General features: G+C 45.9%; 14 non-coding genes across 14 annotated transcripts; 8 read left to right on the top strand and 6 right to left on the bottom strand.

Annotated features, from left to right (window-relative positions):
* Positions 1-419: 419 nt before the first annotated feature.
* LOC127979991 (U5 spliceosomal RNA) lies at positions 420-535 on the bottom strand. Its single transcript, XR_008159033.1, has one exon. It is a non-coding gene; the product is annotated as a U5 spliceosomal RNA (small nuclear RNA).
* Positions 536-1,575: 1,040 nt separating this feature from the next.
* On the top strand, positions 1,576-1,647 carry trnad-guc (transfer RNA aspartic acid (anticodon GUC)). The gene has a single exon. It is a non-coding gene; the product is annotated as a tRNA-Asp (tRNA).
* A 787-nt stretch (positions 1,648-2,434) lies between these two features.
* On the bottom strand, positions 2,435-2,550 carry LOC127980905 (U5 spliceosomal RNA). The gene has a single exon (XR_008159905.1). It is a non-coding gene; the product is annotated as a U5 spliceosomal RNA (small nuclear RNA).
* A 1,048-nt stretch (positions 2,551-3,598) lies between these two features.
* On the top strand, positions 3,599-3,670 carry trnad-guc (transfer RNA aspartic acid (anticodon GUC)). The gene has a single exon. It is a non-coding gene; the product is annotated as a tRNA-Asp (tRNA).
* Positions 3,671-4,473: 803 nt separating this feature from the next.
* LOC127979990 (U5 spliceosomal RNA) lies at positions 4,474-4,589 on the bottom strand. The gene has a single exon (XR_008159032.1). It is a non-coding gene; the product is annotated as a U5 spliceosomal RNA (small nuclear RNA).
* Positions 4,590-5,629: 1,040 nt separating this feature from the next.
* Positions 5,630-5,701, top strand: trnad-guc (transfer RNA aspartic acid (anticodon GUC)). Its single transcript has one exon. It is a non-coding gene; the product is annotated as a tRNA-Asp (tRNA).
* Positions 5,702-6,488: 787 nt separating this feature from the next.
* Positions 6,489-6,604, bottom strand: LOC127980903 (U5 spliceosomal RNA). The gene has a single exon (XR_008159903.1). It is a non-coding gene; the product is annotated as a U5 spliceosomal RNA (small nuclear RNA).
* A 1,050-nt stretch (positions 6,605-7,654) lies between these two features.
* trnad-guc (transfer RNA aspartic acid (anticodon GUC)) lies at positions 7,655-7,726 on the top strand. Its single transcript has one exon. It is a non-coding gene; the product is annotated as a tRNA-Asp (tRNA).
* An 810-nt stretch (positions 7,727-8,536) lies between these two features.
* Positions 8,537-8,652, bottom strand: LOC127979989 (U5 spliceosomal RNA). Its single transcript, XR_008159031.1, has one exon. It is a non-coding gene; the product is annotated as a U5 spliceosomal RNA (small nuclear RNA).
* Positions 8,653-9,702: 1,050 nt separating this feature from the next.
* trnad-guc (transfer RNA aspartic acid (anticodon GUC)) lies at positions 9,703-9,774 on the top strand. Its single transcript has one exon. It is a non-coding gene; the product is annotated as a tRNA-Asp (tRNA).
* A 1,600-nt stretch (positions 9,775-11,374) lies between these two features.
* trnad-guc (transfer RNA aspartic acid (anticodon GUC)) lies at positions 11,375-11,446 on the top strand. The gene has a single exon. It is a non-coding gene; the product is annotated as a tRNA-Asp (tRNA).
* Positions 11,447-12,252: 806 nt separating this feature from the next.
* Positions 12,253-12,368, bottom strand: LOC127979988 (U5 spliceosomal RNA). The gene has a single exon (XR_008159030.1). It is a non-coding gene; the product is annotated as a U5 spliceosomal RNA (small nuclear RNA).
* A 1,049-nt stretch (positions 12,369-13,417) lies between these two features.
* trnad-guc (transfer RNA aspartic acid (anticodon GUC)) lies at positions 13,418-13,489 on the top strand. The gene has a single exon. It is a non-coding gene; the product is annotated as a tRNA-Asp (tRNA).
* A 1,601-nt stretch (positions 13,490-15,090) lies between these two features.
* Positions 15,091-15,162, top strand: trnad-guc (transfer RNA aspartic acid (anticodon GUC)). The gene has a single exon. It is a non-coding gene; the product is annotated as a tRNA-Asp (tRNA).
* The last annotated feature ends 8,355 nt before the right edge of the window (positions 15,163-23,517 follow it).

Below are 23,517 nucleotides of genomic sequence, written 5' to 3'. Positions count from 1 at the left end.
TTGGGTGGAGGCACAGGTCACAGAGGGAGTTCTGCTTCAACGTCAGCCCGAGCCAAAGGACATGCGTTGGCCGGGAATCGAATCCGGGTCAACTGCTTGGAAGGCAGCTATGCTCACCACTATACCACCAACGCAGTCAGCAGTCAGCAACTTGCGCCGTCACTAAGAAGGCTCGAAGTGCACGAGTCGCCGATAGGGCTAGAGGAGCAGATGAGATCTTTGTTTGGACCCGTCACTAAAGAGAGCCTTCAAGAATTTGCATCCCGTCACGTACAAGAAAGCGCTGCCTTCCCATCCGGCTAAATAAACACGAAGTGGTCAAACGCAGAGAGTGCCTATTCAGACGACGACCAGTGGCAAGCCCTCTCGCAGCATGCTGTCGGAGGGTCAAACTGATTCTGCTCTTGACATTTCGATGTAGCTCTGCTGTGAGCAGAGCACCCAAAAATACAGGTCACTCTCAAAAGTTCCCCTCCACGGAAATCTTTAGTAAAAGGCGAAAGATTTATGCGACAATGAAGAGAAACTCGAGCTGTGTCTCCAAACCCTCGGGCCTGTGCGCTGCCTCTGTTAAACTACTACGCTCGCCAAGGGTCATCAAGGGTGACAATGCCTGCCCACATGTGTTTCGTCAGCACCCCCCCCCCTACTCCAAAAGGGAGGAGTAAAACTCAAAAAAGTCCTCTCTGTCCACCAATAACCAAAAGCCCAATCAAGGCAATCTCTTTCTCATGCCTCTATCTGAAAAGTTGGATAAAATCTTATATGAAAAAAAAAGTCTTTTAAAGAAATCCCTTATTCCGAGTTCACCGTAGCCACCAGATCCAGTCTGTATCCGCTTCAGTCACCCGGATCCAGTCCGTATCCAGAGAAGATGGTGGATCAACACCTAGAAAGGACCTCTATGGCCCAGAAACACAGCGGAGACCGTGACAACTAGATGAGCCGCAGATACAAATCCCCTGTAAAGACCACCTGGACAAGTCCACAGGAAACAGATGATTCTTCTGCACAGTCTGACATTCCTGCAGCCTGGAGCTGATCTACTGGTTTCGTCTGACAAGGGGAGAACTGTCTCCCCGACTGAGCCTGGTTTCTCACCGGGTTTTTTCTCCATCCTTTCACCGATCGAGTTTTGGTTTCTTCCCTCTGTCGCTTCTGGCAGGCGGAGCTGGGGACACTTCATGTACAGCGATATCGTTGACTTGATTGCAAATTATTGCACAGATACTATTTAAACTGAACTTAGCTGAATGATGTCATCAAAGAGTTCAATAACGAAATGCCTTTAACTGTCATTTTGCTTTTTGACGCACTGTGTTCCTAATTAATGTTGTTCAGTTGCATTGACGCAATACTTTTTGTTTAAAGCGCAATTTAAAAAAAAAAAAAAAGAGTCCAAACAATGACCCCTGCTACGGGTAGTGTTCCAAGTGTTATGCGACTTCAGCTAATGATGGGTCCATCAGAAATTTTACGGTGCTAGGGCTGGGTCTGCGTCAGAAGAAGCCATGCATTGTTTAGTTATGTCAGTGCAGTGCCGTCAGTTGGGGGGGAAACTGCAGCATGCACGGCTCCTCGTTAGTATAGTGGACAGTATCTCCGCCTGTCACGCGGAAGACCGGGGTTCGATTCCCCGACGGGGAGAGCTGGTTCTTTTCGTCTTCCGAATGATCCATCCAAAATGTTTGGTTGGAGTCGCAGGTCACAGAAGGAGTTCTGCTTCGACGTCAGCCCGAGCCAAAGGACATGCGTTGGCCGGGAATCGAACCCGGGTCAACTGCTTGGAAGGCAGCTATGCTCACCACTATACCACCAACGCAGGCGGAAGTCAGTAGCTTTATTGACGCACTGTGTTCCTAATAAATGTTGTTCAGTTGCATTGACACAATACTTTTTGTTTAAAGCGCAATTAAAAAAAAACCAAACAATGACCCCTGCTACGGGTAGTGTTGCAAGTGTTATGCGACTTCAGCTAATGATGGGTCCATCCGAAATTATTCCATCCAAAAGTTTTGGGTGGAGGCACAGGTCACAGAGGGAGTTCTGCTTCGACGTCAGCCCGAGCCAAAGGACATGCGTTGGCCGGGAATCGAATCCGGGTCAACTGCTTGGAAGGCAGCTATGCTCACCACTATACCACCAACGCAGTCAGCAGTCAGCAACTTGCGCCGTCACTAAGAAGGCTCGAAGTGCACGAGTCGCCGATAGGGCTAGAGGAGCAGATGAGATCTTTGTTTGGACCCGTCACTAAAGAGAGCCTTCAAGAATTTGCATCCCGTCACGTACAAGAAAGCGCTGCCTTCCCATCCGGCTAAATAAACACGAAGTGGTCAAACGCAGAGAGTGCCTATTCAGACGACGACCAGTGGCAAGCCCTCTCGCGCCATGCTGCCGGACGGTCAAACTGATTCTGCTCTTGACATTTCGATGTAGCTCTGCTGTGAGCAGAGCACCCAAAAATACAGGTCACTCTCAAAAGTTCCCCTCCACGGAAATCTTTAGTAAAAGGCGAAAGATTTATGCAACAATGAAGAGAAACTCGAGCTGTGTCTCCAAACCCTCGGGCCTGTGCGCTGCCTCTGTTAAACTACTACGCTCGCCAAGGGTCATCAAGGGTGACAATGCCTGCCCACATGTGTTTCGTCAGCACCCCCCCCCCCTACTCCAAAAGGGAGGAGTAAAACTCAAAAAAGTCCTCTCTGTCCACCAATAACCAAAAGCCCAATCAAGGCAATCTCTTTCTCATGCCTCTATCTGAAAAGTTGGATAAAATCTTATATGAAAAAAAAAGTCTTTTAAAGAAATCCCTTATTCCGAGGTCACCGTAGCCACCAGATCCAGTCTGTATCCGCTTCAGTCACTCGGATCCAGTCCGTATCCAGAGAAGATGGTGGATCAACACCTAGAAAGGACCTCTATGGCCCAGAAACACAGCGGAGACCGTGACAACTAGATGAGCCGCAGATACAAATCCCCTGTAAAGACCACCTGGACAAGACCACAGGAAACAGATGATTCTTCTGCACAGTCTGACATTCCTGCAGCCTGGAGCTGATCTACTGGTTTCGTCTGACAAGGGGAGAACTGTCTCCCCGACTGAGCCTGGTTTCTCACCGGGTTTTTTCTCCATCCTTTCACCGATCGAGTTTTGGTTTCTTCCCTCTGTCGCTTCTGGCAGGCGGAGCTGGGGACACTTCATGTACAGCGATATCGTTGACTTGATTGCAAATTATTGCACAGATACTATTTAAACTGAACTTAGCTGAATGATGTCATCAAAGAGTTCAATAACGAAATGCCTTTAACTGTCATTTTGCTTTTTGACGCACTGTGTTCCTAATTAATGTTGTTCAGTTGCATTGACGCGATACTTTTTGTTTAAAGCGCAATTTAAAAAAAAAAAAAAAAAAAAAAGAGTCCAAACAATGACCCCTGCTACGGGTAGTGTTCCAAGTGTTATGCGACTTCAGCTAATGATGGGTCCATCAGAAATTTTACGGTGCTAGGGCTGGGTCTGCGTCAGAAGAAGCCATGCATTGTTTAGTTATGTCAGTGCAGTGCCGTCAGTTGGGGGGGAAACTGCAGCATGCACGGCTCCTCGTTAGTATAGTGGACAGTATCTCCGCCTGTCACGCGGAAGACCGGGGTTCGATTCCCCGACGGGGAGAGCTGGTTCTTTTCGTCTTCCGAATGATCCATCCAAAATGTTTGGTTGGAGTCGCAGGTCACAGAAGGAGTTCTGCTTCGACGTCAGCCCGAGCCAAAGGACATGCGTTGGCCGGGAATCGAACCCGGGTCAACTGCTTGGAAGGCAGCTATGCTCACCACTATACCACCAACGCAGGCAGAAGTCAGTAGCTTTATTGACGCACTGTGTTCCTAATAAATGTTGTTCAGTTGCATTGACACAATACTTTTTGTTTAAAGCGCAATTAAAAAAAAAAAAAAAAAAAAAGAGTCCAAACAATGACCCCTGCTACGGGTAGTGTTGCAAGTGTTATGCGACTTCAGCTAATGATGGGTCCATCCGAAATTATTCCATCCAAAAGTTTTGGGTGGAGGCACAGGTCACAGAGGGAGTTCTGCTTCAACGTCAGCCCGAGCCAAAGGACATGCGTTGGCCGGGAATCGAATCCGGGTCAACTGCTTGGAAGGCAGCTATGCTCACCACTATACCACCAACGCAGTCAGCAGTCAGCAACTTGCGCCGTCACTAAGAAGGCTCGAAGTGCACGAGTCGCCGATAGGGCTAGAGGAGCAGATGAGATCTTTGTTTGGACCCGTCACTAAAGAGAGCCTTCAAGAATTTGCATCCCGTCACGTACAAGAAAGCGCTGCCTTCCCATCCGGCTAAATAAACACGAAGTGGTCAAACGCAGAGAGTGCCTATTCAGACGACGACCAGTGGCAAGCCCTCTCGCAGCATGCTGTCGGAGGGTCAAACTGATTCTGCTCTTGACATTTCGATGTAGCTCTGCTGTGAGCAGAGCACCCAAAAATACAGGTCACTCTCAAAAGTTCCCCTCCACGGAAATCTTTAGTAAAAGGCGAAAGATTTATGCGACAATGAAGAGAAACTCGAGCTGTGTCTCCAAACCCTCGGGCCTGTGCGCTGCCTCTGTTAAACTACTACGCTCGCCAAGGGTCATCAAGGGTGACAATGCCTGCCCACATGTGTTTCGTCAGCACCCCCCCCCCTACTCCAAAAGGGAGGAGTAAAACTCAAAAAAGTCCTCTCTGTCCACCAATAACCAAAAGCCCAATCAAGGCAATCTCTTTCTCATGCCTCTATCTGAAAAGTTGGATAAAATCTTATATGAAAAAAAAAGTCTTTTAAAGAAATCCCTTATTCCGAGTTCACCGTAGCCACCAGATCCAGTCTGTATCCGCTTCAGTCACCCGGATCCAGTCCGTATCCAGAGAAGATGGTGGATCAACACCTAGAAAGGACCTCTATGGCCCAGAAACACAGCGGAGACCGTGACAACTAGATGAGCCGCAGATACAAATCCCCTGTAAAGACCACCTGGACAAGTCCACAGGAAACAGATGATTCTTCTGCACAGTCTGACATTCCTGCAGCCTGGAGCTGATCTACTGGTTTCGTCTGACAAGGGGAGAACTGTCTCCCCGACTGAGCCTGGTTTCTCACCGGGTTTTTTCTCCATCCTTTCACCGATCGAGTTTTGGTTTCTTCCCTCTGTCGCTTCTGGCAGGCGGAGCTGGGGACACTTCATGTACAGCGATATCGTTGACTTGATTGCAAATTATTGCACAGATACTATTTAAACTGAACTTAGCTGAATGATGTCATCAAAGAGTTCAATAACGAAATGCCTTTAACTGTCATTTTGCTTTTTGACGCACTGTGTTCCTAATTAATGTTGTTCAGTTGCATTGACGCAATACTTTTTGTTTAAAGCGCAATTTAAAAAAAAAAAAAAAGAGTCCAAACAATGACCCCTGCTACGGGTAGTGTTCCAAGTGTTATGCGACTTCAGCTAATGATGGGTCCATCAGAAATTTTACGGTGCTAGGGCTGGGTCTGCGTCAGAAGAAGCCATGCATTGTTTAGTTATGTCAGTGCAGTGCCGTCAGTTGGGGGGGAAACTGCAGCATGCACGGCTCCTCGTTAGTATAGTGGACAGTATCTCCGCCTGTCACGCGGAAGACCGGGGTTCGATTCCCCGACGGGGAGAGCTGGTTCTTTTCGTCTTCCGAATGATCCATCCAAAATGTTTGGTTGGAGTCGCAGGTCACAGAAGGAGTTCTGCTTCGACGTCAGCCCGAGCCAAAGGACATGCGTTGGCCGGGAATCGAACCCGGGTCAACTGCTTGGAAGGCAGCTATGCTCACCACTATACCACCAACGCAGGCGGAAGTCAGTAGCTTTATTGACGCACTGTGTTCCTAATAAATGTTGTTCAGTTGCATTGACACAATACTTTTTGTTTAAAGCGCAATTAAAAAAAAACCAAACAATGACCCCTGCTACGGGTAGTGTTGCAAGTGTTATGCGACTTCAGCTAATGATGGGTCCATCCGAAATTATTCCATCCAAAAGTTTTGGGTGGAGGCACAGGTCACAGAGGGAGTTCTGCTTCGACGTCAGCCCGAGCCAAAGGACATGCGTTGGCCGGGAATCGAATCCGGGTCAACTGCTTGGAAGGCAGCTATGCTCACCACTATACCACCAACGCAGTCAGCAGTCAGCAACTTGCGCCGTCACTAAGAAGGCTCGAAGTGCACGAGTCGCCGATAGGGCTAGAGGAGCAGATGAGATCTTTGTTTGGACCCGTCACTAAAGAGAGCCTTCAAGAATTTGCATCCCGTCACGTACAAGAAAGCGCTGCCTTCCCATCCGGCTAAATAAACACGAAGTGGTCAAACGCAGAGAGTGCCTATTCAGACGACGACCAGTGGCAAGCCCTCTCGCGCCATGCTGCCGGACGGTCAAACTGATTCTGCTCTTGACATTTCGATGTAGCTCTGCTGTGAGCAGAGCACCCAAAAATACAGGTCACTCTCAAAAGTTCCCCTCCACGGAAATCTTTAGTAAAAGGCGAAAGATTTATGCAACAATGAAGAGAAACTCGAGCTGTGTCTCCAAACCCTCGGGCCTGTGCGCTGCCTCTGTTAAACTACTACGCTCGCCAAGGGTCATCAAGGGTGACAATGCCTGCCCACATGTGTTTCGTCAGCACCCCCCCCCCCTACTCCAAAAGGGAGGAGTAAAACTCAAAAAAGTCCTCTCTGTCCACCAATAACCAAAAGCCCAATCAAGGCAATCTCTTTCTCATGCCTCTATCTGAAAAGTTGGATAAAATCTTATATGAAAAAAAAAGTCTTTTAAAGAAATCCCTTATTCCGAGGTCACCGTAGCCACCAGATCCAGTCTGTATCCGCTTCAGTCACTCGGATCCAGTCCGTATCCAGAGAAGATGGTGGATCAACACCTAGAAAGGACCTCTATGGCCCAGAAACACAGCGGAGACCGTGACAACTAGATGAGCCGCAGATACAAATCCCCTGTAAAGACCACCTGGACAAGACCACAGGAAACAGATGATTCTTCTGCACAGTCTGACATTCCTGCAGCCTGGAGCTGATCTACTGGTTTCGTCTGACAAGGGGAGAACTGTCTCCCCGACTGAGCCTGGTTTCTCACCGGGTTTTTTCTCCATCCTTTCACCGATCGAGTTTTGGTTTCTTCCCTCTGTCGCTTCTGGCAGGCGGAGCTGGGGACACTTCATGTACAGCGATATCGTTGACTTGATTGCAAATTATTGCACAGATACTATTTAAACTGAACTTAGCTGAATGATGTCATCAAAGAGTTCAATAACGAAATGCCTTTAACTGTCATTTTGCTTTTTGACGCACTGTGTTCCTAATTAATGTTGTTCAGTTGCATTGACGCGATACTTTTTGTTTAAAGCGCAATTTAAAAAAAAAAAAAAAAAAAAAAAAGAGTCCAAACAATGACCCCTGCTACGGGTATTGTTCCAAGTGTTATGCGACTTCAGCTAATGATGGGTCCATCAGAAATTTTACGGTGCTAGGGCTGGGTCTGCGTCAGAAGAAGCCATGCATTGTTTAGTTATGTCAGTGCAGTGCCGTCAGTTGGGGGGGAAACTGCACCATGCACGGCTCCTCGTTAGTATAGTGGACAGTATCTCCGCCTGTCACGCGGAAGACCGGGGTTCGATTCCCCGACGGGGAGAGCTGGTTCATTTCGTCTTCCGAATGATCCATCCAAAATGTTTGGTTGGAGTCGCAGGTCACAGAAGGAGTTCTGCTTCGACGTCAGCCCGAGCCAAAGGACATGCGTTGGCTGGGAATCGAACCCGGGTCAACTGCTTGGAAGGCAGCTATGCTCACCACTATACCACCAACGCAGGCGGAAGTCAGTAGCTTTATTGACGCACTGTGTTCCTAATAAATGTTGTTCAGTTGCATTGACACAATACTTTTTGTTTAAAGCGCAATTAAAAAAAAAAAAAAAAAAAAAAAAAAAAGAGTCCAAACAATGACCCCTGCTACGGGTAGTGTTGCAAGTGTTATGCGACTTCAGCTAATGATGGGTCCATCCGAAATTATTCCATCCAAAAGTTTTGGGTGGAGGCACAGGTCACAGAGGGAGTTCTGCTTCGACGTCAGCCCGAGCCAAAGGACATGCGTTGGCCGGGAATCGAATCCGGGTCAACTGCTTGGAAGGCAGCTATGCTCACCACTATACCACCAACGCAGTCAGCAGTCAGCAACTTGCGCCGTCACTAAGAAGGCTCGAAGTGCACGAGTCGCCGATAGGGCTAGAGGAGCAGATGAGATCTTTGTTTGGACCCGTCACTAAAGAGAGCCTTCAAGAATTTGCATCCCGTCACGTACAAGAAAGCGCTGCCTTCCCATCTGGCTAAATAAACACGAAGTGGTCAAACGCAGAGAGTGCCTATTCAGACGACGACCAGTGGCAAGCCCTCTCGCAGCATGCTGTCGGAGGGTCAAACTGATTCTGCTCTTGACATTTCGATGTAGCTCTGCTGTGAGCAGAGCACCCAAAAATACAGGTCACTCTCAAAAGTTCCCCTCCACGGAAATCTTTAGTAAAAGGCGAAAGATTTATGCGACAATGAAGAGAAACTCGAGCTGTGTCTCCAAACCCTCGGGCCTGTGCGCTGCCTCTGTTAAACTACTACGCTCGCCAAGGGTCATCAAGGGTGACAATGCCTGCCCACATGTGTTTCGTCAGCACCCCCCCCCCCTACTCCAAAAGGGAAGAGTAAAACTCAAAAAAGTCCTCTCTGTCCACCAATAACCAAAAGCCCAATCAAGGCAATCTCTTTCTCATGCCTCTATCTGAAAAGTTGGATAAAATCTTATATGAAAAAAAAAAGTCTTTTAAAGAAATCCCTTATTCCGAGTTCACCGTAGCCACCAGATCCAGTCTGTATCCGCTTCAGTCACCCGGATCCAGTCCGTATCCAGAGAAGATGGTGGATCAACACCTAGAAAGGACCTCTATGGCCCAGAAACACAGCGGAGACCGTGACAACTAGATGAGCCGCAGATACAAATCCCCTGTAAAGACCACCTGGACAAGTCCACAGGAAACAGATGATTCTTCTGCACAGTCTGACATTCCTGCAGCCTGGAGCTGATCTACTGGTTTCGTCTGACAAGGGGAGAACTGTCTCCCCGACTGAGCCTGGTTTCTCACCGGGTTTTTTCTCCATCCTTTCACCGATCGAGTTTTGGTTTCTTCCCTCTGTCGCTTCTGGCAGGCGGAGCTGGGGACACTTCATGTACAGCGATATCGTTGACTTGATTGCAAATTATTGCACAGATACTATTTAAACTGAACTTAGCTGAATGATGTCATCAAAGAGTTCAATAACGAAATGCCTTTAACTGTCATTTTGCTTTTTGACGCACTGTGTTCCTAATTAATGTTGTTCAGTTGCATTGACGCGATACTTTTTGTTTAAAGCGCAATTAAAAAAAAAAAAAAAAAAAAAAAAGAGTCCAAACAATGACCCCTGCTACGGGTAGTGTTCCAAGTGTTATGCGACTTCAGCTAATGATGGGTCCATCAGAAATTTTACGGTGCTAGGGCTGGGTCTGCGTCAGAAGAAGCCATGCATTGTTTAGTTATGTCAGTGCAGTGCCGTCAGTTGGGGGGGAAACTGCAGCATGCACGGCTCCTCGTTAGTATAGTGGACAGTATCTCCGCCTGTCACGCGGAAGACCGGGGTTCGATTCCCCGACGGGGAGAGCTGGTTCTTTTCGTCTTCCGAATGATCCATCCAAAATGTTTGGTTGGAGTCGCAGGTCACAGAAGGAGTTCTGCTTCGATGTCAGCCCGAGCCAAAGGACATGCGTTGGCCGGGAATCGAACCCGGGTCAACTGCTTGGAAGGCAGCTATGCTCACCACTATACCACCAACGCAGGCGGAAGTCAGTAGCTTTATTGACGCACTGTGTTCCTAATAAATGTTGTTCAGTTGCATTGACACAATACCTTTTGTTTAAAGCGCAATTAAAAAAAAAAAAAAAAAAAAAAAAAAAGAGTCCAAACAATGACCCCTGCTACGGGTAGTGTTGCAAGTGTTATGCGACTTCAGCTAATGATGGGTCCATCCGAAATTATTCCATCCAAAAGTTTTGGGTGGAGGCACAGGTCACAGAGGGAGTTCTGCTTCGACGTCAGCCCGAGCCAAAGGACATGCGCACTGCTCTCTCCAACTGCTTGGAAGGCAGCTATGCTCACCACTATACCACCAACGCAGTCAGCAACTTGCGCCGTCACTAAGAAGGCTCGAAGTGCACGAGTCGCCGATAGGGCTAGAGGAGCAGATGAGATCTTTGTTTGGACCCGTCACTAAAGAGAGCCTTCAAGAATTTGCATCCCGTCACGTACAAGAAAGCGCTGCCTTCCCATCCGGCTAAATAAACAAGAAGTGGTCAAACGCAGAGAGTGCCTATAATAACCAAAAGCCCAATCAAGGCAATCTCTTTCTCATGCCTCTATCTGAAAAGTTGGATAAAATCTTATATGAAAAAAAAAGTCTTTTAAAGAAATCCCTTATTCCGAGTTCACCGTAGCCACCAGATCCAGTCTGTATCCGCTTCAGTCACCCGGATCCAGTCCGTATCCAGAGAAGATGGTGGATCAACACCTAGAAAGGACCTCTATGGCCCAGAAACACAGCGGAGACCGTGACAACTAGATGAGCCGCAGATACAAATCCCCTGTAAAGACCACCTGGACAAGTCCACAGGAAACAGATGATTCTTCTGCACAGTCTGACATTCCTGCAGCCTGGAGCTGATCTACTGGTTTCGTCTGACAAGGGGAGAACTGTCTCCCCGACTGAGCCTGGTTTCTCACCGGGTTTTTTCTCCATCCTTTCACCGATCGAGTTTTGGTTTCTTCCCTCTGTCGCTTCTGGCAGGCGGAGCTGGGGACACTTCATGTACAGCGATATCGTTGACTTGATTGCAAATTATTGCACAGATACTATTTAAACTGAACTTAGCTGAATGATGTCATCAAAGAGTTCAATAACGAAATGCCTTTAACTGTCATTTTGCTTTTTGACGCACTGTGTTCCTAATTAATGTTGTTCAGTTGCATTGACGCGATACTTTTTGTTTAAAGCGCAATTAAAAAAAAAAAAAAAAAAAAAAAAAGAGTCCAAACAATGACCCCTGCTACGGGTAGTGTTCCAAGTGTTATGCGACTTCAGCTAATGATGGGTCCATCAGAAATTTTACGGTGCTAGGGCTGGGTCTGCGTCAGAAGAAGCCATGCATTGTTTAGTTATGTCAGTGCAGTGCCGTCAGTTGGGGGGGAAACTGCAGCATGCACGGCTCCTCGTTAGTATAGTGGACAGTATCTCCGCCTGTCACGCGGAAGACCGGGGTTCGATTCCCCGACGGGGAGAGCTGGTTCTTTTCGTCTTCCGAATGATCCATCCAAAATGTTTGGTTGGAGTCGCAGTTCACAGAAGGAGTTCTGCTTCGACGTCAGCCCGAGCCAAAGGACATGCGTTGGCCGGGAATCGAACCCGGGTCAACTGCTTGGAAGGCAGCTATGCTCACCACTATACCACCAACGCAGGCGGAAGTCAGTAGCTTTATTGACGCACTGTGTTCCTAATAAATGTTGCTCAGTTGCATTGACACAATACTTTTTGTTTAAAGCGCAATTAAAAAAAAAAAAAAAAAAAAAAAAGAGTCCAAACAATGACCCCTGCTACGGGTAGTGTTGCAAGTGTTATGCGACTTCAGCTAATGATGGGTCCATCCGAAATTATTCCATCCAAAAGTTTTGGGTGGAGGCACAGGTCACAGAGGGAGTTCTGCTTCGACGTCAGCCCGAGCCAAAGGACATGCGTTGGCCGGGAATCGAATCCGGGTCAACTGCTTGGAAGGCAGCTATGCTCACCACTATACCACCAACGCAGTCAGCAGTCAGCAACTTGCGCCGTCACTAAGAAGGCTCGAAGTGCACGAGTCGCCGATAGGGCTAGAGGAGCAGATGAGATCTTTGTTTGGACCCGTCACTAAAGAGAGCCTTCAAGAATTTGCATCCCGTCACGTACAAGAAAGCGCTGCCTTCCCATCTGGCTAAATAAACACGAAGTGGTCAAACGCAGAGAGTGCCTATTCAGACGACGACCAGTGGCAAGCCCTCTCGCAGCATGCTGTCGGAGGGTCAAACTGATTCTGCTCTTGACATTTCGATGTAGCTCTGCTGTGAGCAGAGCACCCAAAAATACAGGTCACTCTCAAAAGTTCCCCTCCACGGAAATCTTTAGTAAAAGGCGAAAGATTTATGCGACAATGAAGAGAAACTCGAGCTGTGTCTCCAAACCCTCGGGCCTGTGCGCTGCCTCTGTTAAACTACTACGCTCGCCAAGGGTCATCAAGGGTGACAATGCCTGCCCACATGTGTTTCGTCAGCACCCCCCCCCCCTACTCCAAAAGGGAAGAGTAAAACTCAAAAAAGTCCTCTCTGTCCACCAATAACCAAAAGCCCAATCAAGGCAATCTCTTTCTCATGCCTCTATCTGAAAAGTTGGATAAAATCTTATATGAAAAAAAAAGTCTTTTAAAGAAATCCCTTATTCCGAGTTCACCGTAGCCACCAGATCCAGTCTGTATCCGCTTCAGTCACCCGGATCCAGTCCGTATCCAGAGAAGATGGTGGATCAACACCTAGAAAGGACCTCTATGGCCCAGAAACACAGCGGAGACCGTGACAACTAGATGAGCCGCAGATACAAATCCCCTGTAAAGACCACCTGGACAAGTCCACAGGAAACAGATGATTCTTCTGCACAGTCTGACATTCCTGCAGCCTGGAGCTGATCTACTGGTTTCGTCTGACAAGGGGAGAACTGTCTCCCCGACTGAGCCTGGTTTCTCACCGGGTTTTTTCTCCATCCTTTCACCGATCGAGTTTTGGTTTCTTCCCTCTGTCGCTTCTGGCAGGCGGAGCTGGGGACACTTCATGTACAGCGATATCGTTGACTTGATTGCAAATTATTGCACAGATACTATTTAAACTGAACTTAGCTGAATGATGTCATCAAAGAGTTCAATAACGAAATGCCTTTAACTGTCATTTTGCTTTTTGACGCACTGTGTTCCTAATTAATGTTGTTCAGTTGCATTGACGCGATACTTTTTGTTTAAAGCGCAATTAAAAAAAAAAAAAAAAAAAAAAAAGAGTCCAAACAATGACCCCTGCTACGGGTAGTGTTCCAAGTGTTATGCGACTTCAGCTAATGATGGGTCCATCAGAAATTTTACGGTGCTAGGGCTGGGTCTGCGTCAGAAGAAGCCATGCATTGTTTAGTTATGTCAGTGCAGTGCCGTCAGTTGGGGGGGAAACTGCAGCATGCACGGCTCCTCGTTAGTATAGTGGACAGTATCTCCGCCTGTCACGCGGAAGACCGGGGTTCGATTCCCCGACGGGGAGAGCTGGTTCTTTTCGTCTTCCGAATGATCCATCCAAAATGTTTGGTTGGAGTCGCAGGTCACAGAAGGAGTTCTGCTTCGATGTCAGCCCGAGCCAAAGGACATGCGTTGGCCGGGAATCGAACCCGGGTCAACTGCTTGGAAGGCAGCTATGCTCACCACTATACCACCAACGCAGGCGGAAGTCAGTAGCTTTATTGACGCACTGTGTTCCTAATAAATGTTGTTCAGTTGCATTGACACAATACCTTTTGTTTAAAGCGCAATTAAAAAAAAAAAAAAAAAAAAAAAAAAAGAGTCCAAACAATGACCCCTGCTACGGGTAGTGTTGCAAGTGTTATGCGACTTCAGCTAATGATGGGTCCATCCGAAATTATTCCATCCAAAAGTTTTGGGTGGAGGCACAGGTCACAGAGGGAGTTCTGCTTCGACGTCAGCCCGAGCCAAAGGACATGCGCACTGCTCTCTCCAACTGCTTGGAAGGCAGCTATGCTCACCACTATACCACCAACGCAGTCAGCAACTTGCGCCGTCACTAAGAAGGCTCGAAGTGCACGAGTCGCCGATAGGGCTAGAGGAGCAGATGAGATCTTTGTTTGGACCCGTCACTAAAGAGAGCCTTCAAGAATTTGCATCCCGTCACGTACAAGAAAGCGCTGCCTTCCCATCCGGCTAAATAAACAAGAAGTGGTCAAACGCAGAGAGTGCCTATAATAACCAAAAGCCCAATCAAGGCAATCTCTTTCTCATGCCTCTATCTGAAAAGTTGGATAAAATCTTATATGAAAAAAAAAGTCTTTTAAAGAAATCCCTTATTCCGAGTTCACCGTAGCCACCAGATCCAGTCTGTATCCGCTTCAGTCACCCGGATCCAGTCCGTATCCAGAGAAGATGGTGGATCAACACCTAGAAAGGACCTCTATGGCCCAGAAACACAGCGGAGACCGTGACAACTAGATGAGCCGCAGATACAAATCCCCTGTAAAGACCACCTGGACAAGTCCACAGGAAACAGATGATTCTTCTGCACAGTCTGACATTCCTGCAGCCTGGAGCTGATCTACTGGTTTCGTCTGACAAGGGGAGAACTGTCTCCCCGACTGAGCCTGGTTTCTCACCGGGTTTTTTCTCCATCCTTTCACCGATCGAGTTTTGGTTTCTTCCCTCTGTCGCTTCTGGCAGGCGGAGCTGGGGACACTTCATGTACAGCGATATCGTTGACTTGATTGCAAATTATTGCACAGATACTATTTAAACTGAACTTAGCTGAATGATGTCATCAAAGAGTTCAATAACGAAATGCCTTTAACTGTCATTTTGCTTTTTGACGCACTGTGTTCCTAATTAATGTTGTTCAGTTGCATTGACGCGATACTTTTTGTTTAAAGCGCAATTAAAAAAAAAAAAAAAAAAAAAAAAAAGAGTCCAAACAATGACCCCTGCTACGGGTAGTGTTCCAAGTGTTATGCGACTTCAGCTAATGATGGGTCCATCAGAAATTTTACGGTGCTAGGGCTGGGTCTGCGTCAGAAGAAGCCATGCATTGTTTAGTTATGTCAGTGCAGTGCCGTCAGTTGGGGGGGAAACTGCAGCATGCACGGCTCCTCGTTAGTATAGTGGACAGTATCTCCGCCTGTCACGCGGAAGACCGGGGTTCGATTCCCCGACGGGGAGAGCTGGTTCTTTTCGTCTTCCGAATGATCCATCCAAAATGTTTGGTTGGAGTCGCAGTTCACAGAAGGAGTTCTGCTTCGACGTCAGCCCGAGCCAAAGGACATGCGTTGGCCGGGAATCGAACCCGGGTCAACTGCTTGGAAGGCAGCTATGCTCACCACTATACCACCAACGCAGGCGGAAGTCAGTAGCTTTATTGACGCACTGTGTTCCTAATAAATGTTGCTCAGTTGCATTGACACAATACTTTTTGTTTAAAGCGCAATTAAAAAAAAAAAAAAAAAAAAAAAAGAGTCCAAACAATGACCCCTGCTACGGGTAGTGTTGCAAGTGTTATGCGACTTCAGCTAATGATGGGTCCATCCGAAATTATTCCATCCAAAAGTTTTGGGTGGAGGCACAGGTCACAGAGGGAGTTCTGCTTCGACGTCAGCCCGAGCCAAAGGACATGCGTTGGACGGGAATCGAATCCGGGTCAACTGCTTGGAAGGCAGCTATGCTCACCACTATACCACCAACGCAGTCAGCAGTCAGCAACTTGCGCCGTCACTAAGAAGGCTCGAAGTGCACGAGTCGCCGATAGGGCTAGAGGAGCAGATGAGATCTTTGTTTGGACCCGTCACTAAAGAGAGCCTTCAAGAATTTGCATCCCGTCACGTACAAGAAAGCGCTGCCTTCCCATCCGGCTAAATAAACACGAAGTGGTCAAACGCAGAGAGTGCCTATTCAGACGATGACCAGTGGCAAGCCCTCTCGCAGCATGCTGTCAGACGGTCAAACTGATTCTGCTCTTGACATTTCGATGTAGCTCTGCTGTGAGCAGAGCACCCAAAAATACAGGTCACTCGCTGTTTTTAGTTAAGACTCTCAATGTTTTATTTATAAAAAAAGTAGTTATTATTACTTTATTTTAGAAAATATAAATTTATTTCTTGGTAAATGCAGTTTTCCATATCTCCACAACAATTTGGTAACGATTTTTACATTTAAAATGTGTGTGTGTTATTATGTGTTGTTATCAAATATAAATGTAAATAGTTTAATCGTTATTTTCATTCAAAGGGCCCAGAAACCATGACTTCTAAGACAATACACACATCATTGTTGACAGTAGCATAGCTTAATTAGCTGACGGTCGATAACTTTAACTTATCTGATCATTTATCATGAACTGTATGCTAGCTAGCTATACTGACACGATTCATTTTCCAAAAATACACACTGTATATGAACAAATAATGACCAGTTTTCAATGAATGAAGTAACAGCCTTACCTTTAACAAAGATGACAATAACAATGACCGGCGATTGGTCAAAAGGAGGCCACGGGAGAGAAACGCGATTGGAGGAAAGTAAGCAACGGAAGAGAAACGCGATTGGAGGAAAGTAAGCCCCAGAAGAGAAACGCGATTGATCAAAAGTAAGCCACAGGCGAAACGCAATTGGTCAAAAGTAAGCCACAGGTGAAATGCGATTGGTCAAAAGTAAGCCACAGGTGAAATGCGATTGGTTCATGTGGGCTTACTTTTGGCTTACTTCGCCTCAGTGGGTGGAAAGCAGTAGTTGGCTTACTTTTGACAAATCGCGTTTCGCTTGTGGCTTACTTTTGACAAATCGCGTTTCGCCTGTGGCTTACTTTTGACAAATCACGTTTCGCCTGTGGCTTACTTTTGACAAATCGCGTTTTGCCTGTGGCTTACTTTTGATCAATCGAGTTTCTCTTCCGGGGCTTACTTTCCTCCAATCGCGTTTCTCTCCCGTGGCCTCCTTTTGACCAATCGCCGGTCGTTGTCATTGTCATCTTTGTTAAAGGTAAGGCTATTACTTCATTCATTGAAAACTGGTCATTATTGGTTAATATACAGTGTGTATTTTTTGAAAACGAATCGTGTCAGTATAGCTAGCTAGCATACAGTTCATGCTTTCTTCAGTACCTGTGAACCTGTAACTTTTCACATGATAAATGATCAGATAAGTTAAAGTTATCGACCGTCAGCTAATTAAGCTATGCTACTGTCAACAATGATGTGTGTATTGTCTAAGAAGTCATGGTTTCTGGGTCCTATGAATGAAAATAACGATTAAACTATTTACATTTATATTTGGTTATAACACATAATAACACACACACATTTTGATTGTAAAAATCGTTACCAAATTGTTGTGGAGATATGGAAAAATGCATTTACCAAGAAATACATTTATATTTTCTAAAATTATATAATAATGACTTTTTTATAAATAAAACATTGAGAGTCTTAACTAAAAACAAACAAAAAAGGCCAAATGTATCCATATGAGCAAAAGTATATGGGAATAGTGCTCATTTTAATTTGGGTAGACCAGAAAGTTAAAAACACTTAAAAAGATTTTAAGAGGTAAAAGCACCTGGTGTAACCCTGGGGTAAGATGACCACTTTTGAAGTATTATATATTTAATGTAATATTTTATAGCCTGGTGTGTGTAGTCATGGTTTAAGATGAAAGCATTGGAAATAAAAGGAAATTTCAGACTTCATACTGACATTACATATTTTATATGTCAGGGATTCCTGTCCTTTGTAGAAAACTCATCTTCAGGACAGTTTATGTCATGGCCAAGTTTATTACCACAGTAATATAGTTTATGCGTAGCTTGTTAAATTATTGTTACACACTTAACATACAGGTGTCTTTCAGATTGCAAAAGATAGTAGTCTTTTTCTGATTTTCATTTCAGAAAATGTATGCATATCCCTCTTTTCAACGGCAATCGGCAACATCAAGCCGACTCCTCATGGCGCCTTCGGCGGAGGCGAAGCGCCTTGAAAATTTGGAGTCTGGAAGGGCCAAACCTAAGGAGGAGGTGGAGGTGGAACAGTGGAGACCCCAGTGACCCCAGTGACCAGTTTTTAGTACTGGCTCACTGCAAACTTCAGTTTGGGAAGTACCAGGGCCAGAGATTTAGATGGCTCCTGGAAAACTCTCTGGGGTATGCCGTGTATTTGGTGCTCAGCATTTCCACTGAGACAGCGCAGACAACACCCCTGTCACAAAATAAACAACTGTTCCTACAGTACACTTCTCAAATTAGAGAGATGGCAGAAGAAGTGGAAAAGTATCAGAGGAAGCAGGAAATGCAGGCAGAAGCCCGGGCAACTGGAGACCAGGGCTGCTTGATGGTGGAGTTTGGTGACTTCCAGGGCCGCTCCATGAAAGATGTTTATGAGGACCAGAGCAAGGAGGCTCAAGCCCTCATCAGGTACCTCATTAAGGCAGATGCCAGGCCCAAAACCAACATGGCCATTTTCAAGACATATGTCCTGAAAAGACGGGCTTCTGCTGTGGTCACCAGCGTACGTCAGCCTGCACCTCACGCTGCAACCTCCAGTGCTTCTGCAACCACTGCACCTCCACCTGCACCTATCCAAACTGGTGTACAGAAGACCGCAACTGTGAAAGCGCTGTTGGCGCGTGGCAAAAATTTGTCTCCTTCACAGCTGGCGAAAAAACTCACGTCACCAGCTAAACCCTGTGAGTAGGAGTGTGAATATAGAATTTTACCTACAGCATTTCTTCATATATTAATTTATCATTATGGCAAACTTGTCAACTTGCTGTTTCCAGATCCATTATTGCAGTCCACTTTACCTCCTCCAGCAGCAGAACCCCCAGCCAAACATTTGACCCCGATACAGCTTTTCGCTACTGGTAAGTAAGCACCATCTTACATATGTTTGTCTCTGTGTATTGTTCACAATGATAGTTTTAACATTTGTGCTCCAGGCAAGTCCGTTCCCACTGCTGAAGATGACGATGAGGAGCTGGTATTTGCTGCATCACAATGTGAAGCACAGCTAAATACAGGTGTGGCATATGACACAAATGCAAATATTACAAGAATGTTTTGTAAAACACAATGAGAAGCGTTATTTCTTGGGGGAAAATAATCAACATTTTAAAATATTTTTTGTTTACAATACAGAATTATGTCATGTCATGCCTCAAGCGGGATGCTTTCTTGAGTGCACTTCTTCAAAACCGTAAGGATGTCCAAAGGTGTCAGTGTATTTATTTGCGTTTCCGAACTTATCCGTTGTTAGATAATCACTAGATAACTTTTTCACACCGCTTGCTCTTCTCACTCACTCTTCATCTCCCCCTGAGCAGACAGGATGGTGGAGATTCATTGTTCTAATGTTAACAGTTTTTCCTTACTCTATCTGTGTGTATGCTTCATGTCCGTGGGCTTCGTTGCTTTACACTTAATTCATCACACCACATTTTCCTTCCTCCATTCCATCTGATCCTCATTCTCAGTCAGCTGCACTGATTCCATTCTCCTTAAATTAATAAAGTGTATGCTGGGTTATGTGCTTCCTTAACACTAGTACCACTTTCTTCACTCTCGTTCCTAAAAATAACATAATAATTATGAATACTTGTCCAAAAATTGTGCTTTGCAGGCTATTTGTGCGCTGCATTTATGGCATATTACTATCAAATGCAACAGTCATCCTTATTGTTTTTTTTACTATTCACTCAGAGGACTGTGCTGCTCCATCTCCATCAGTGGAAACTGCCAAGGCACCAGCTCCTTCACATCACCGGCCACCAGCTGAGCTTCCAAGTCACTGGAAAGATCAACTTCCACCTTTCCAGCATGAGTGGATCCGGAACACACTGTTTAAGGCCAACCCACGAACCGGCAAGCCAGAACTAGTGTCCCAGCTGAAACTTTGGTGGTATCCTCCTCAGCCCCCTTTAATAAACACTCAGCCCCCTGCCTCACCTGACCTCTTCTTCTGTCGGCCCCTTTTCTTATGGATGCCGCTGAAGATGTGGTTATTTCCTCTCGTCTGTGTTCGCCCAGACTGTGGTAGGCACAGACTAACTGCGGCAGGAATTTACCGTACCGTGCGTAAGGTCTTGGACATCGACGGGTGGTATGACCTTGCCACTGAGTATCTGGAGTGCAAACGCTGCAAAAAGAAATATCCTGCCTGGTCCAAGGACATCCTAGGACAGCTGGATATGGGCCACCGCAGTCAGTTTCCAGCTTTGCTGACATACAGGTAATTCATAATGACAATCATTCATTATTAGGTGCTTTTATGTGGGTTATTTTTTACCAGCTAAAGAATTTGCATGATTATACTGTTGTTTCCTTAGATACTCATGTGACAACCGGGTGCTGAGGATGATGAGGGAGAGGACACTGGGCAACAGTGTGACTCAGCTTTACAGGAAGCTGATGGAACAGCACAGTGAGGCATGGACACAGCGTGTCTTGCAGTACCTGACTGCCTGTGAACCATTCACAAGGTCCTCCCTTGTGCAGCCTCCTGTGTTTGCTGATCCTCCACTTTTACCTGCTTTGCCTAAACCTAAGTGGCTGTTAGCCGTGTATGCAAGGGATGTTCTGGGGCGACTGCACGAGGTCAAGGCCAAATTAACATCTGTCTTTGGCTGTGTTCTCAAGATGGATTCGACAAAAAAGGTATCAAAGCCCTGTTTATATCCAGAAATTTGCCAGATATGGATATGGCACGGATATGGCACAGATATGGCACATTTTTTTTACTCTTTTATTTTTCCCAATAGGTCACAAAGAAACTTGCCGGTGCTGCTTCAGGAACAGCTGCCTGGTGCACAAATGTCAGAAACGAACACGGCCAGGTCCTTGTCTCTGTGCTGACAGCTGCCGAGGGACATGGACTGGACTCCATGGCAGCTGGTCTGATGAAACGCTACCGAGAGGCAGGAGAGGCAGCCCCAAAAGTGATGTACGTGGACAGGGACTGCTGCAGTCAGTACGGCCAATCGCGGGTGAAGATCATGTTTTTGGAGTGGGATGAGCTTGTAGTGCGCCTCGACATCTGGCACTTCATGCGGCGATTTGCTGCAGGTGTCACGACAGAGGCTCATCCGCTCTATGGGATCTTCATGGCACGTCTGTCCACGTGCATCTTTCAGTGGGATCCAGAGGATGTGGCTGCTCTTCGCTCCGCAAAAGAGGGTGACCTGGCGGCAAAGAAGACTGGCCACATCTCAGAAAAGGCGGTCAGTGCTCGCATTACCCGGAGGGAGTTGGCACTGCACTGCCGGAGGAGGACCAGGGGGGTGGAGGAGACCACCAGATTGATTGGGTCACTGATTGATCAGTTTGACAGTGCGGATGGGAAGGACACCCTGGGAGTTCCTCTGCTGGACCACGAACGGATCCAGCAGATATGGAAGGAACAGCGCAAGCACGTCCAGTGTATCCAAGACCCAGAGGACTTTCCGCTGTACATGAAGACAGGGACACTGAAGAAAGGCGGCGTGGAGCTGTGCTGCTACAGGTGTGCTCGTGGCTCTACCTCCTTGGAGTCATTCCACCTCCACCTGAACTGTTTTATTCCAGGTATTACATGCATATGGATTATTCATTTTTCTGTAGAAAATATAAGCACTGTAACTGCTTCCATCACTTTAAAGTAATGCTGCATTAATAAATGTCACACTCTACATTATACTTTTTAATGTCATAAGCATTGACAAAGCTGTCTTTACTAACAAGTCACTAGTAACACATGACTAAGTGACAATCATTTTTAATATAGTTACAAAACTCTATTAAATGTAGTATACAAATTACTTCAGAGCACCTTATGTGTAGTACATATATTGTACATATGTGACATATAAAACCCTTTTTTATATATTTTTTTTATATTATTTAACTTTTAGGAACCAGTGCCAGCGATGCGCATTTTCAGGCCTATCTCCTTGAGGGCTTGATGCGTTGGAATGATGACCGAATGGAAGACGCCATAAAACGGGCGTCCTCCATTCGGACATATGGCAGTGCCATGAGCGAGGCTGTGGACCGGCTTAGCCGAACAGTCTTTGGGAAGCCCTGGGATGAGCGCTATCGCCCTCCTGGAGCATATACAGGTAAGACATTTAATTATTTCTTTTGCAATAGAGTATTAGAGCCTCCAATGTACTTGATCAATTATTAAGAACACTTTTTTTATTATTTTATTATTGTAGGTGAATTGCTGGGAATCGAGTACCTTTACAGCCAGACTGGCAAAACACTGACTCCAGTGCTCCAGAACCCAGAGGAGGAAGACCGGTTGGTGGAGGAGGTTGATGATCAGGACCTGCTAGATGAGGGGTTTGAGGAAGAGAGCATGGAGGACATCACAGTTCCAGTGCTGTATGAGGATGACCCCTGCCTCAGAAACACCCCCTCATATTTGCCTCTGCCTCAGTCCCCAGCATCACTGGCTGAGTCGTCCACATCATCTGGAGGAGAGGGACAGCATCTCGCCCCTGCCTCTTCAGTGCTGTCACAGACATCTGACACTGGAAGCAGTGTCTCCGGCGAGGCTCAGGTACGACACTCTAAGGGCTTTATTTCGTTTCAGTCTCGTTTTATTCCACATACACTACAAGCAAGTTTTTTTTTTTTTTTTTTTTACTTTATTATTATTATTATAAGGTTAAAAATAGCTTCTAGAGATTTTTGTTTAGGTTTCTTTGATGAATAGAAAGTTCAGTGTATATTGTAAGATTATAAATGTCTTTATCATCAATTTAATGCGTCCTTGCTAAATAAAAGTATTAATTTCTATAATTTAATAATAAATATATAATGATTTAAATGTTCTGACTCCACACTTTTGAAGGGTATAGTGTATAATATTAAAAAAGCTTTTTATTACAGATAAATTCTTATCTTGGATCCTTCTATTCATCAAAGAATCTTGAACAAAATGTACACAACTGTTTTAAATATTGATAATAATATCAATAAAAAAAAGGTTTCTAGAACAACAAATTTCTGAAGATCATGTGACACTGAAGACTGGAGGAATGATGCTGAAAATACAGCTGTGCATCACAGGAATAAATTACACTTTAAACTATATTCAAATAGAAAGCATTTTTATTTTAAATAGTAAAATTATTTCACAATATAATGGCTTTTGCTGTATTTTGAATAAAATAAATGCAGGCTTGTTGAGCAGAATTCTTTAAAAAATGTCAAAAATATTTCTGTTCAAAGGCTTTTGACTGGAAGTGTATATTAACACTAATCTGCATTTACTAGGGAGCAGTCATTGGACCTGATGGCATCGCTGGGTGGGACAAGGTCCAGGATCTGGCTGGTTTCCTGGTGGGTCTTCGTGAGGCTCCTTACCTCACCGACCTGCAGGTTACAGAGGCCATCCAGCTGTGGACCGCTCTCCCTGATGTTGATAAACAGCGGGTCAACTATCAGCCTCGACATCAGCCTCAGCTGACACATGGGCGCTTTAAGGCACCGAAGCGGTCCGGAGTCACACCGGGTGTGGAGAGTGTGAAACGGTGTCTAATTGGACA

This window comes from Carassius gibelio, chromosome B19 (genome assembly GCF_023724105.1).
Source record: "Carassius gibelio isolate Cgi1373 ecotype wild population from Czech Republic chromosome B19, carGib1.2-hapl.c, whole genome shotgun sequence".
NCBI classification, from domain to species: domain Eukaryota; kingdom Metazoa; phylum Chordata; class Actinopteri; order Cypriniformes; family Cyprinidae; genus Carassius; species Carassius gibelio.
This window is presented reverse-complemented; position numbering and strand designations above follow the sequence as displayed.